This window comes from Dipodomys ordii, unplaced genomic scaffold (genome assembly GCF_000151885.1).
Source record: "Dipodomys ordii isolate 6190 unplaced genomic scaffold, Dord_2.0 Scaffold78, whole genome shotgun sequence".
Classification (NCBI taxonomy): domain Eukaryota; kingdom Metazoa; phylum Chordata; class Mammalia; order Rodentia; family Heteromyidae; genus Dipodomys; species Dipodomys ordii.
In genome coordinates, this window is record NW_012267294.1 from 4,013,029 (window position 1) to 4,025,332 (window position 12,304).

Here is a 12,304-nt window from a genome sequence, read left to right on the forward strand (position 1 = left end):
ATCTGAAGATGGCAGTGCTATGCCAGCCCAGGAAGAAAAGTCCATGAGAGTCTCATCTCCAGTTAACCAGCAAATAGCTGGAAATGGAACTGTGACTCAAGTGGTGGAGTGACACCCTAAGCAAGAAATGAAATGCTAAGGAACGATGACACCCAGGTTCTGAGTTCAAGTCCTGTGCACACGTGTGTGCATGTGCGCGTGCACACATGTTAAGAGTGTCATATCCATTTTAAGGAACTGGCTTCTGCAAAATGTGATAGGGTCATTAGAGCATATTTAATCACTAAGAATCCACTTACCTTTCTATATTCCTTATACTTGAGTGGATTATAACTATGTGAGCCAGTAGGATGAGACAGAGATCTACCTGGTTTGAGGCTGACAGTCATTCATTTCACACCTGTAAAGCTATCACAAGCACTTTACTTCTCATCTGTCAGTTTTCTTAACTGTGTGGGGGGTGGGGGAAGGGGAAAGGAATGTAATTTACATGTGTTAGAGTTGTTATGAGGAAGGCAGTGGAAAAAGCAGATTGGTAGAATGGAGGATCTCCAGCATTGGAAGATCTGCATCATTGACTTACCCAAATGGGCTCAGGATTGTCTTCGCTTCTATTTTTACTTATATATTTGTATAAATATTTATTTTATTTATATATTATTGCCATTCTTTGTTCAAAAGACATACCAAACATACTGCATAGGAAAATGGGGGGGGCAGGAAGCATTTTATTCTTATGGATTTGTAACTTTGACTTATGGAATTGTAACCTCTTTCTACAACTACTCAATAATAACATTTCCTCTAAAAAAACATTTATTGAGCACCTACTATGTGCCAGCCAATTCAAGGTGCTGGAGATACAGCAGCAAGGAAAGCAAAGTCCCTGTTCTGAGGGCATTTGTGATTTATTCAGTTAGTAACACGTTACAAAGAAAAAAAAATGGAGCATGGAAACAAAGGGTGGGGAGCAACAGGACCAGAGTCAAAGGACCTTTGTGGTGGAGCACAATTTAATGTGGGAGAGTGGGTCAAGGAGTGTATCAATAATAAGACAACATGGTGCAGAGACCTATAGAAAGAAAAGGACTTTGGCTGCTCAGGAAAAAAGAGCTTTGTGTGGCAGCCCTAGCAGTGTAAATGGCCTGAGGAGGTTCAACTATTCCGCTAGAAGGAGGCCAAGTAGACTGGGCTGTAGTAGATGGGGTCTGAAGTGAAATTGGGGACGATGGGATTTGGACTTCTTTCTGGATGCTATTGGAGAGTTGTGAGCAGACAAATAATCTGACACGTTTTCAAAGCCTCTTCTACCTGCTATGTGGAGAACACAAACTCCAGACTATGAGGCAGGGACCACCAGAGAAGCTTAAAGTAATCAACCAGGAAATGAGGATAGCTTGAGCAACCGTGGTAGCTGGAAAGGTAAGAAGTGATCGGATATTGTTTGCACTTTGAATACTCAAGGCAGATAGAACCACGTTTTCCATTTGGAATTTACATGGAGTTCATGTGCCTTTAACAACTGGTGTGTGTTTTCATGTTTCATGGCAGCTATAAATTCCTTTCTGCCTCTGAGAAGGCCAGACATCTCCTCCCTGTGTTTCCCCCACTATACACATACAATTCTCCTCTCATTCTTAGTACGTGCAACCATAAGAGATTTTTCCATTTTCACCTCGAAAGGAGAAAGTCTGTATACCAGATACCAGGCTAGGTTCTCTTCATAGAACAGTCCATTTAATCCTACTAGCAGCCAGATTCAATCAGAACCTCCATTTTTAAAGGAAGGAAACTCAAATCATAAAAGCTGGGCTTTCTCCACATCAGTCTCAAAGTTAAAGTTTGAAACTTGGAATCCTGCAAAGTTTTACAGCCTGAGAAAGGCTTCCATGGGCCTTCCATATCTACTAATAAGTTGGGACATAGACTTTAATTAAGTTTGTTCAACTTTAGCAAAACCCTTTCTGCAATGACCTTTATAAATTATTCCATATTAGATGGTGGCTATTCAGAAAAAAGTAACCTGTGATTGTCAATCCTTGGTAAATTTTTTTCTATCCTTTTGACGTTTGCTAATGTGTGGGAATACTCTTGGCTGTCACAGCTGGAGGATTGGTGTTTAGTCCTGGCAGCTGTGGGGTGAAGGCTGGAGATGCTGATAAACGTCTAACAGGGAGGCAGGGGGAAATGCCCTACAACAAACAATTCTCTTTCCAAAATAGCCATATAGACAAGGGTGAGAAACCTATTCTAAACACTTGTGACATTACTGGAGTGCCATATTTGAAGTAACATTTATTGTAAGTTTTTTGTTAATAATCTTTCATGAAGAGCTTGTATAGCCAAAACAACTTGACTGCATTGGGGGAGATTGATAATCTGGGATGCCTCTGTTACCACTAAGTTCTACATCAAAATGCTGGGTACAAAGAAGATTTTGAGCTCAAAAGTACCAAAACAAAAGTAACAAAGATGAAACTAATAAATATCCAAGTAAACATCTACGAGAGATGAGTGACTGAGTTGACAATTGTAATTAAATTCTTTTACATGGGAACATGCAAACTGTGAATGTTACGTTTAATATGATTTGTTCATATATTCTATATGTAAGGTTGTCTATGCTCTAAAGAAGTCTTATACTAGGCCTATACTTATTATGTTAAAGAGTAAATCAAGACATAGGACAAGGCTGTACTTGGGTAAAGTGAGGGGACAAATTCTGCCGAGATTTGAAAGACATGTATTTCAGATGACAGAGAGCAAAAGCAAAGAGTTTTGGTAGGAATGAGATTGGCACACTCAGCATAAGCTGGTGTTACTAGAACAGAAAAAAGCAGCAGGGTGACGAAGGATGTTGGAGAGACAGAACCATTAAATTTTAATCTGAGCCCAATGGGAAGCCATTGCAGGGTATTTAGCAGGATGGGTCATAATCGGATTTAATTTTTTTTTTAAATTAACTGGCCCTTGGGGAAAATTGACAAAAGATATGCATGGAAGAAATAGCTACAAATCTGCCCCTGGATCTATTTCATCCTTCTTAAACATATAACTCCAGTTTAAGCTGTGTATTGACTCCAGGAGTAAAAGACTGCATTCCTTAACTTTCCTCCATGGACTATGTGACAAATAAAATAAAATAAATAAATACCTGGGGTTAAAAGTCATACTCAATCATTAAAAGGCATAGGGAAATGTAGATACACTTCTTAGCAAGTATTTCAAGATTCCTACAGCTCTTTCTCGTCTTCTATTCTCTTTGGATCTGACTTGTGGACCTAGTGATTAAAGGTTAGTGATAAGATGACCCTGAAGATGAGCTTTTATGTTCAGCATGAAAGATCTGACAGATGACAACTGGAAGACAGAGGTTATCATGAAGTAGTGCCAAAACAACACTCGAATAATGATGTTCAAATTGATGTGAAAGAGAAATTTACCTTTTTAAAAATCTCTGTTGATTTTATTTTTATGGAGAACTCAAACTAATTGTACCTGACCCAGTAGGTACACATGAAAGTGTGAGAGTCCTAAAGACATCACTGTGGTAGTCTATGTGAGAGAGGAAGTCACTGTGCACCAGGGCAAAGGTCAAGGTGATGAGAGGTATAAAATGATAGATAGATAGATATGTTGTTGCCTGTATTGAAAGCGAGAGGAAGAGAACAGAATCAAGATGATCTCTAGTTTCCTGATATGAGCAAGTAAACTGTAGTTGTACCTTTTCGTTTTTTTTTTTTTTGGTCCAGTTGCGGGGCCTGAACTCTGGGCCTGAGCATTGTCCCTCAGCTCTTCAGCTCAAGGCTAGCGCTCTACCACTTGAGCCGCAGCGCCACTTCCGGCTTTTTTTTTTTCTTTTTTGCTTATGTGGTGCTGAGGAATGGAACCCAGGGCCTCAGGCATGCAAGGCAAGCACTCTACCACTGAGCCAACTTCCCAGTCCCTAGTTGTACCTTTTCTGAATTGGGAAGTCTAGGATAGAAAGATTGGAGGAAGGCCCAAAACCAGTAAGATTAAGATCCCCATTGAACATTCAAGTTGAAAAGCAGTTCGATTCATAAGTCTGGAGCTCACGGGAAAGGTCCAGGCTGTAGAAATAACTTTGAAAATCATTAATAAAGAGAAGGTATTATAGTCACAAATGAGACGATATAGAATGCATTTAGATAGATAGATAGCCAATGCTAGAGCACTGGAGTAGCCTAATATGCTCTGAAAAATAACCTAAAGCAGAAAGGATCTAAAGGCATTTGGTTCAGTGAGTTCAAATCTCAGTACTGAGAAAACAAAACAAAACTAAACTAAAACAATTCTGTGAGTGCTACCAAGAAAGTAAGATGATAATTGAAATGAAATCATTGATTTATCAAGATCATTTTACTGGGAAAGGCTAGTACCCCTCAGATTCCTTTTCTCTTATTTCACATTAAGTAAAGCAGCTTATATGCTCAGCCTTAGACCAATTGTGGTCTCATGGACTGAAGGAGCCAAATACCCTTCCTGGAATCAATGCATCTTTTGCTTTGGAACAAACCAAGGTTTGAGGGTTAGCGGAGAAGAAGGGCATGGGAAATGATTGCTAGCTAGGTAATAAAGCAGTATCTGCCACAGTAGTTTTTACTGTTACATAAAGTTTTCAAAGTTAGAGCTGGTATTGCTTTGGGCATGTGTGGTACAAGGGGGCAGTGCTCTTCTTGCTAATGTTGTTGATCCCAGGATGAACCAAATGCCAAATGTGTGTATGCCATTAATTGCAAAGTAATCATTTCCATCTTCAAGAAGTTCCATGCACCAAAGACTTCTAAAACTAAATAAAGATGCTGTCAAGTGAAAAAAGGAAATAAACGACACAGATATTTCCCTGTAAAACATTAGAGCCACCTGCATGTCAACCTTGGAAAAGTAAACAAAGTTTGATCACATGTATAAAAGCTCAACAGTACTACTGACCAAGTTTTAAGAAAAAGCAATGATGCTAGAGAGTTTTTTGAAAGGCACATAAAAGAATTCTTGATATGGTCCTTAAAATTTGTCTCTAGGTTTCTGCTCCTCTGATAAAAAATCCTTTCATTTGCCTTATAAAGTTCTTTATTAGTTTGTGTGTGTGCGCCAGTCCTCAGGCTGGGCTCCAATTCAGGGTCTGGGTGCTGTCCCCAAGCATTTTTGCTCACAATGCTCTATTGCTTGAGCTACGACACCACTTCTGGCTGTGTATGTGTGTGTGTGTGTGTGTGTGTGTGAGAGAGAGAGAGAGAGAGAGAGAGAGAGAGAGAGAGAGAGTCTCATGGTCTTTCCTGCCCAGGCAGACTTTGAACCATGATCCTCAGATCTCAGCCTCCTCAGCTTAGGATCACAGGCGTGAGCCACGGGCACCTGAAATTCTTCAAATTTAAACATTCCATTGTCAATTGTCTCCAGGACCAAGGAGTTTATGGGAACTAGACTCTTCTACTTCCTTTTACATCTGCTGCCATGTATGATAATTGCACCAGGCCCTGGTGGCTCACACCTATAATCCTAGCTATTCAGGAGGCTGAGATCTAAGGATTGTAATCATTTGAAGTCCACCTGAACAGGAAAGTCCAGGAGACTCTTGCCTCCAATTAATCACAGAAAAAAGCCAGTAGCTCAAGTGGTAGAGTGCTAGCCTTGAGCAAAAGGAGGTTAGAGACAGCATCTAGGCCCAGAGTTCAAGGGCTGGCTCAATGACTGCTCCCCCTCCCCCCCCAATGTTAGATACAATATGAGACCCTAAGTTCAAGCCCCAGTAACAGGACAAAAAAAAAAAAAAAAGAAAAAAGAATGGGTGGTATTAGGAAGCTGAAAGTACTACCTTAGTCACAGAAATTGCAGGGACAAGGCCTGGCCTCAACTTCACAAAAATAGAAAACATATCATGTAATACCTCTACCTCAAGAATGCTATGCTGTCTCTATTAATAAAATCCGAAGGCATGAAAAGCTGTTGGAGTCAAACCAATAAGGAAATCATGACCTGGCTATTGTGTGGACAAAGCGCTTCACACAGTGTGCAGCACAGATTGGGCCCTCCATAAAAGATGGCTCAATGAACGCAAGGTCCTGTAAACCAGAGATATCTTGTCCACTGGAATCTTTGAATCAGTCTGAGAAGAAAGGGTTAAAAGGTAAGAAATATCTAAAGAAAGAAGAATTTGAACTGTATTCCATGTCATCAGGAAGTAAAGAGATAAAAGAGATGTTGGATAAAAGAGATTTGGGAAAGTAAAGGTGAAATCAATCAAATATTAAAGAGTCTCTGGTGGGACCTCCTCATTTTAAGTATGGTCAAGAAGGGGCACAGAGGCCCACGATTTAGTAGGAACCACACAGCAAGTTGGCTGCAGAGTCAGGATGTGGTTCACAACACGATCCCCTTAGGTGCAGGGGTTGCTGGTCAAGAGGGCCAGGGTGAGAAGCGAGAGCAGACTGAACCCCATACTCAGCTTTGTCTTCTGAATTCAAGCTTGCATTGATCCTTCACTTTTGACTGATGACACTGGGAATGCTTACCTTGCAAGAATAATTTCAGACATTGTTGTTTACCTTTGCAGCAAATCTTCTTTTCTGCTCTTAATAGAACCTTGGCTTTGATAAGTACCGAAGTGCCAAGCACATTCCAGAAACCTGGGTTCCTTCACAGCCTCTAGAGAGGTGAAGTAGGCATGCGTTGAACCTGAGACAGTCAATACTAGTAATTAATTTAGAGGTAGGTGTATGATCTCATTCTAAGAAGGAAAGGTTATTTCCTTGTTCTTTATTAAAACAAGCAAAGCAGTCATAGATAGAGCCTCCTTTCTGCCTTTAGATGAGGATAAGATGCCTAGACCTCCTGCCTCACCCATCTGGTGACTACAAAGGCAGTCACCAACACATTGGAGTTAGGGGATTAGAAAGACAGTAAGGACTTGAAACTTTAATGCTGTTGATCAGTGCCTGAATTCATCAAACTAGTAACTTCCAATCTCTTCTCAGGATGTGAAAAAGATAGAACTATACCCTGTTCTTCTAGACCCTTTTCAAGAGATTTTCTGATCATTGCAGCCCAAACTATTTTTAATCATTATAAAGGAAAAATCCGTCTTCAGAAATTCCCATAGTCTTGAAGAGGTTTTCTTTTCTGAAAACAACAACAAAGCGGAGTGTCTTTAGGATGATGTTTCTGCAATTAGGCTTTCCCAGTCCCCAGGCCCCCTCTCAGCATGATTCCACCACGTGCTATCTCTTAACACTCTTGTTTCCAGAATGCCTATTACTTTTAATGTGGGATTTTGGCCTCTGCCAATCCTTGTTTAGACCATTAGGGTTTAACATCCCTCTGTTGGGATTCTTCTTGTTGATTACTGCTTTTCAGAAGGCTGGGACACTTTTTATTTAAAAAAAATCTAAATATTGGAAAAGAATACAAATTCTCAATATCAGTCTTATGTATACTAATATCTATTTTCCATCAAATGGATGGGATTTCAGGGCCTGGTAAGTTCATGATGTATACATTTGAAATTTATAACACGTTTCCTTTGTTTTGTCTGTTTGAATAGAAGCAGTAATGATATTCCTTCACTGTATATAGTTAATAAGAGTCTTTTGCTTATGTTAAGGGGGCTTGTAGAAGATTTCAGCCAAACACAGAACCACTTATTAGGACAAACAGAGCTTTTAAAAGAATACTATACTCTCATGAATAAACTAGTTTCTGATTGGCTACAGTTGCAAGTTAGCTTTTATCAGTAATTAAGGGCAAGCCATGGAGCAAACTCGTTAGTTGACACCAATTACAATTGGTAGAGGAACTAATGAGTCCAAGCAAAAAGTTATTTATTTCTAAACTTTTGAAGCATAATTGTTGTGTAAATCGGATAGCAAGCAAATCTTTTCCATACGTTTAGGTTGGTAATTGAGAAATAAAATGGTTACCAAATGTACTCTTTGTCCAGTTTTGTTCTGCAGTCGTCTCTCTTGGGACTCTTTAAAGTGTAAGGAAAAGGTGATGTCAACAGCAACGTACTCTGGGCCAACGGAGCCAGGATTAATTAATAGAGATGAAAGGGAAACACTAGACCTTTCTTAACCATTGCCTTACAGGCTCTGCTGTGAGATACTTGCTGTTCTGCAGATAACCAAACACAGCACAGAAGATGAGGGCCTGGGCTCAGAGACCGCCTTGTGTTTTAAAAACAAAACAAAACAAAGCAAAACAGAAGAATGGGAGAAAGAGGCTTGTCTCTGTCTCATTTCTAACATGCAGTCTTTACAACAAGAAACTCTCCAGAGCTTTTCCCTTTGAAGTTTAATATGTAGGGCTTTACATCAATATAACATTTTAAATGTGTTAAACAAATTAGTCTCTGGTTACAAAAGTTTTGAGACATTTGCAAGTTGCTGTGTATCTAAATGTAATATATGCCAGCCAAGTTGATCGGGCAGTTGTTCATTTAGAAGAATGCACATTTGGAATAATTAATAAATAAACCAGCCTCCCATTGCTGCAACCTCTCTGTTTATTGGGAGGCAATCTACTTTAAAAAGACATTAATATTCTTGGAATTATTATTAGAATAATTGCTTTCACTCCTCTCAGAACACACATTTTTTTCTCATTTCCCTTCAGCACAGACAGCTTTTCACTCAGATATAAACTTCCCATTATTATTCCCCACCCCCCAAAAAAATGAAGAATAGGAATTATACACTTTTCACTAAGGAATAATTAATTTGTCTCAAGTATTAGAACAGAGAATTGTAGAGTGACTTTGAATGGTAGTCTCTAAGGAGTAGCATTGTTTGTTCTCTCCACTCTTTAATGAGCTTTAGTAAATGGCCAGGAAAAATTACCTTCTTTCTGTAATATGAGAGAGGCGAAGAATGAAGGAAGCTATAGAATCCCTAAGAGAAAAGGGAACACACACTCTCACACACACACACACACACACACACACACACACACACACACACACACCTCCTTCACAACAGCACTGAGGTCGCTTAGAAGCACACAATTCTCTCCTTTGGACTTATTTGAGGACAAGAGATCTGGTTACTAAGTGCATTAAAACAGAAGCATGTCCCTAATTTGTATTGATTATTGTTCTCATTACCACTGTTGAATCTACTGGGGAAATCATCTATCCTACAATTCCATGGGGCTGGGTATTTGTTACACCCGCCATGTTAAATTTCTTCCCTCTTTAATGACTAGAAGAGAATTAAGGCTGGAGCTGTAACAGAAATTGGCTACAGGAGGAGCTGCCCCTCCCCCATGGGTCACTGAAAGGCATAGAAAGAGTCCCATAGAATGTAAAGTTTTCACCCTAAAGGAGACTCACCACAGTGAAATGACTTTTACAAAGCGCCAAGATACTTTCTCTCAGGTGACGGCAGGCTGCTTGGCTTGGGTTATCCTGAAGAAATGGAGTATCTTTTAGTTCTAAGGGTAAAAGAGAAACTTCACACTTCTCTATTTGGTGGTCTGGAAGGTACAGTGCTCAGAGATTGCCAAAGCTGAAGACCAGTAAGAGCTTCCCTTCTTCTCTCCCTTCAACCTGTAACTTAGCTTTAGTGGACTGTGAGGTACCACTTCTGCCTTGCCCAAGTTCTAACCAACTGAAACCAACATCAAGAAACAAGGCTGAAGAGGGCTTCCCAACATCACCTTCAATCTGAAGAAGGTACTTGTAGATGTGGCTTTTATCCATAGGCAAAAGGTTTATAAAGCAAATGGCCGACTGGAATTCAGTCACAAAGCTGTCTCAGTAGGGAGGTCTCTACTGTGCAACTGCACACAAAGTGGCCTACGGCAGGACAGGGCCTGGTCTCCTGAGGCTTGCCCTTCAAGAGGAAGAGGAGAAGAATGTCAGAACTCCCTTTCTTAGTCATGGAATACCCTTTGTCTGGCATTGAGAAATGTCTTCTATGGGGTCAGACTAGCTCTGTTATTGCTTGTATTTCTTGTATTCATTCATCAATAGTTACTGGCCTTAAACTTAGAAAAACAGCATGACCTGTGGGGCACTGGTGGCTCACATCTGTAATCCTGTTCAGAACATCATGGTTCAAAGCCAGCCCAGGCAGGGAAAGTCCCCTTCTCTTACCAACTAGCAAAAAGCCAAACGTTGAGTTATGGTTTGAGTGGTAGAGCAGGTAGAGCTAAAAAGGTAAAAAGTTAAAAAGTCAAGGGAGTTAAAAAGTCAGGGGAGAGCACAAGGCCCCTTGTTCTAGCCCCATTATCAGCACATGAGCAGGTACCCTAGCAGGACCTTAAACTTACATTTGACAAGCCTTACAAACAGGTTCCCAGTAAAATTGTAATAAAATAAACCCCTGTGAGTTTTAGCTTCACTTCTTACTTGTGTTGCATCTTTGGAAAATGTCCTTAACCTCTGGGTTGTCAGGAGTCTTCATCTATAAAATGGGGCTGATGCTACTAGCCAGGGCTGTTGAACTTTGCAGGTCAACAGGTTGGCAGAATGCCTTACTCTCAGGAAGTGTCTACCAACTACTGTTCATGTTCAGATGTACTAATGATCTAATGCCTATATTTATAAAGTGCTTTCACATAAATATGACACCAGAGCTATCAGGTTGGCATATTCTCAGACTACCTCTCCTCAGACAGAATTAAGTGAAGAAAAGAAAAACTCAAGAGAATGTAAGCAACTTGTTTGATGTCATTTAACCAGAAATTGATAGAATTCAGATGTGAATATGAGTTCTCCACTTCCAGCTCCTACTTAGTAGGTTTTGTCACATTCAAAAACTAGAAACAGTATCCCTTAAATCAAAGGAGGCAAACTGGCAGCCCAAGGGCTTAAATCCAGGTACCAGATGTGTTTTGTTTAGCTGACAGTTTTGTTTAAAAATTAAAAAAATTTTGCTAACACTTAAAAATTGGGATACCTATAAATGTTTGAATTTATGGATACTTTTAAGAGCTAAAAAAGTCTGGAACCTGTATGCCCAAGTGGTTTCAGCACCAACTACCTCGGTGATGTTAAAAAAGTGCCTTCTTTACCCTCCTAGGTTAAGTATTCACCAGTACCTGCCTTAGAACAGAGCTGAGAATTAAATGTTTAGAACAGTACATGTGGCTTATAGGTAGATCTCAGTCAAGCTTAGGTGATATTTTTATTCTACTTACTACTGTCTTCCATTAAGTAGAGGCTGCCAATTTTCCTAGAAACCTCAAAGTATACTTAAATTTGACAAAAAAAGAAATCCAAGATGGAGGGGTTGCTTTAGTATGTCCTACAGAGCCAGAGTTAATGCTCACACAGAAAGCAAAGCTTAAAGTAGCATTGATGACTGAGCTGCTCCAACTTAAACGTGACGAATAGGTGTGTCATGTCTGAGGTTTATATTTAAAGCAAATAACAACAACAACAAAAAAAAACAGAATCAGGTTGCCATGTTGCAAGGCTTTGCTACGAAAAGAAGAAAGGAGCAGGAGGGGGTAGAACTTTGCTTCATTTTGCTTCAACTAAAGAACAGAGCAAGACACAGACTAAGAAGGAGAGAAGGGAAAGAAAAGGAGAGAAGGGAAAAACAAGATGAAAGGATGAGAGGAAAGAGAAAGGGAGGAAAGGGGAGAAGCAAGGCCTAGAAGGTTGTTCTGAACCCTGGAGAAGGCGACTTGCTGGTCCTGCCAGAATATTTTAGATATGCTATGCCCCCTAGTAGCAACTTACATTTGGCTTTGTTTTGTTTTCAGAAACTTCAAAGTTTCTCCAGGCTTCATCCCTAATTACAGCAAATGTCAGTAACATGCTTGAAGAAAATTTGTTTAGAGATGAGTGTATGGTTGAAAATTGCACATTGCATATACCCCATGCGTGATTTTCCACTAAAATTTTAAACTATGAGCGGAGGTACATGGTTCCAGATAGACGAGTGAATCTGAATGTATATATCTGGTGCTTTGCACATTGACATAAACACAGCTGCTTTTATACATTTGAGAACATTTGTGTTTATTTGAATGTGTGATGGGGAGGTCATCAAAATGAACACACTCGTTGTGTTTATTTGAATCTCACATCGCTCATAAGAATACATGCCATGTTTGAACATGCAGTCAAACATCAGCTTCTCTAAAAGGCAAATCAAACCCCAAAAAGCAATTCAGTGCAAACCCCCATGAATGCTGCATTAGAGAAATTCCACTCACATGAGAGCCAGAGAATTTAAAGGTTCTCAACAGTAATTTTACTTCTACAAGGAAAATACAGGATTTTTCCCCATTACTTTCTCAGAGAACATTATATATATATACATATATATATATATAT

At 39.7% G+C, this 12,304-nt stretch overlaps 1 long non-coding RNA gene across 1 annotated transcript; it reads right to left on the bottom strand.

The window, feature by feature from the left end:
* Positions 1-7,059: 7,059 nt before the first annotated feature.
* LOC105991928 lies at positions 7,060-9,433 on the bottom strand. The gene is made up of 3 exons (XR_001175378.1): positions 9,347-9,433; positions 7,938-7,987; positions 7,060-7,140 (listed from the first exon to the last, which is right to left on the bottom strand). It is a non-coding gene; the product is annotated as an uncharacterized LOC105991928 (long non-coding RNA).
* Positions 9,434-12,304: the final 2,871 nt, after the last annotated feature.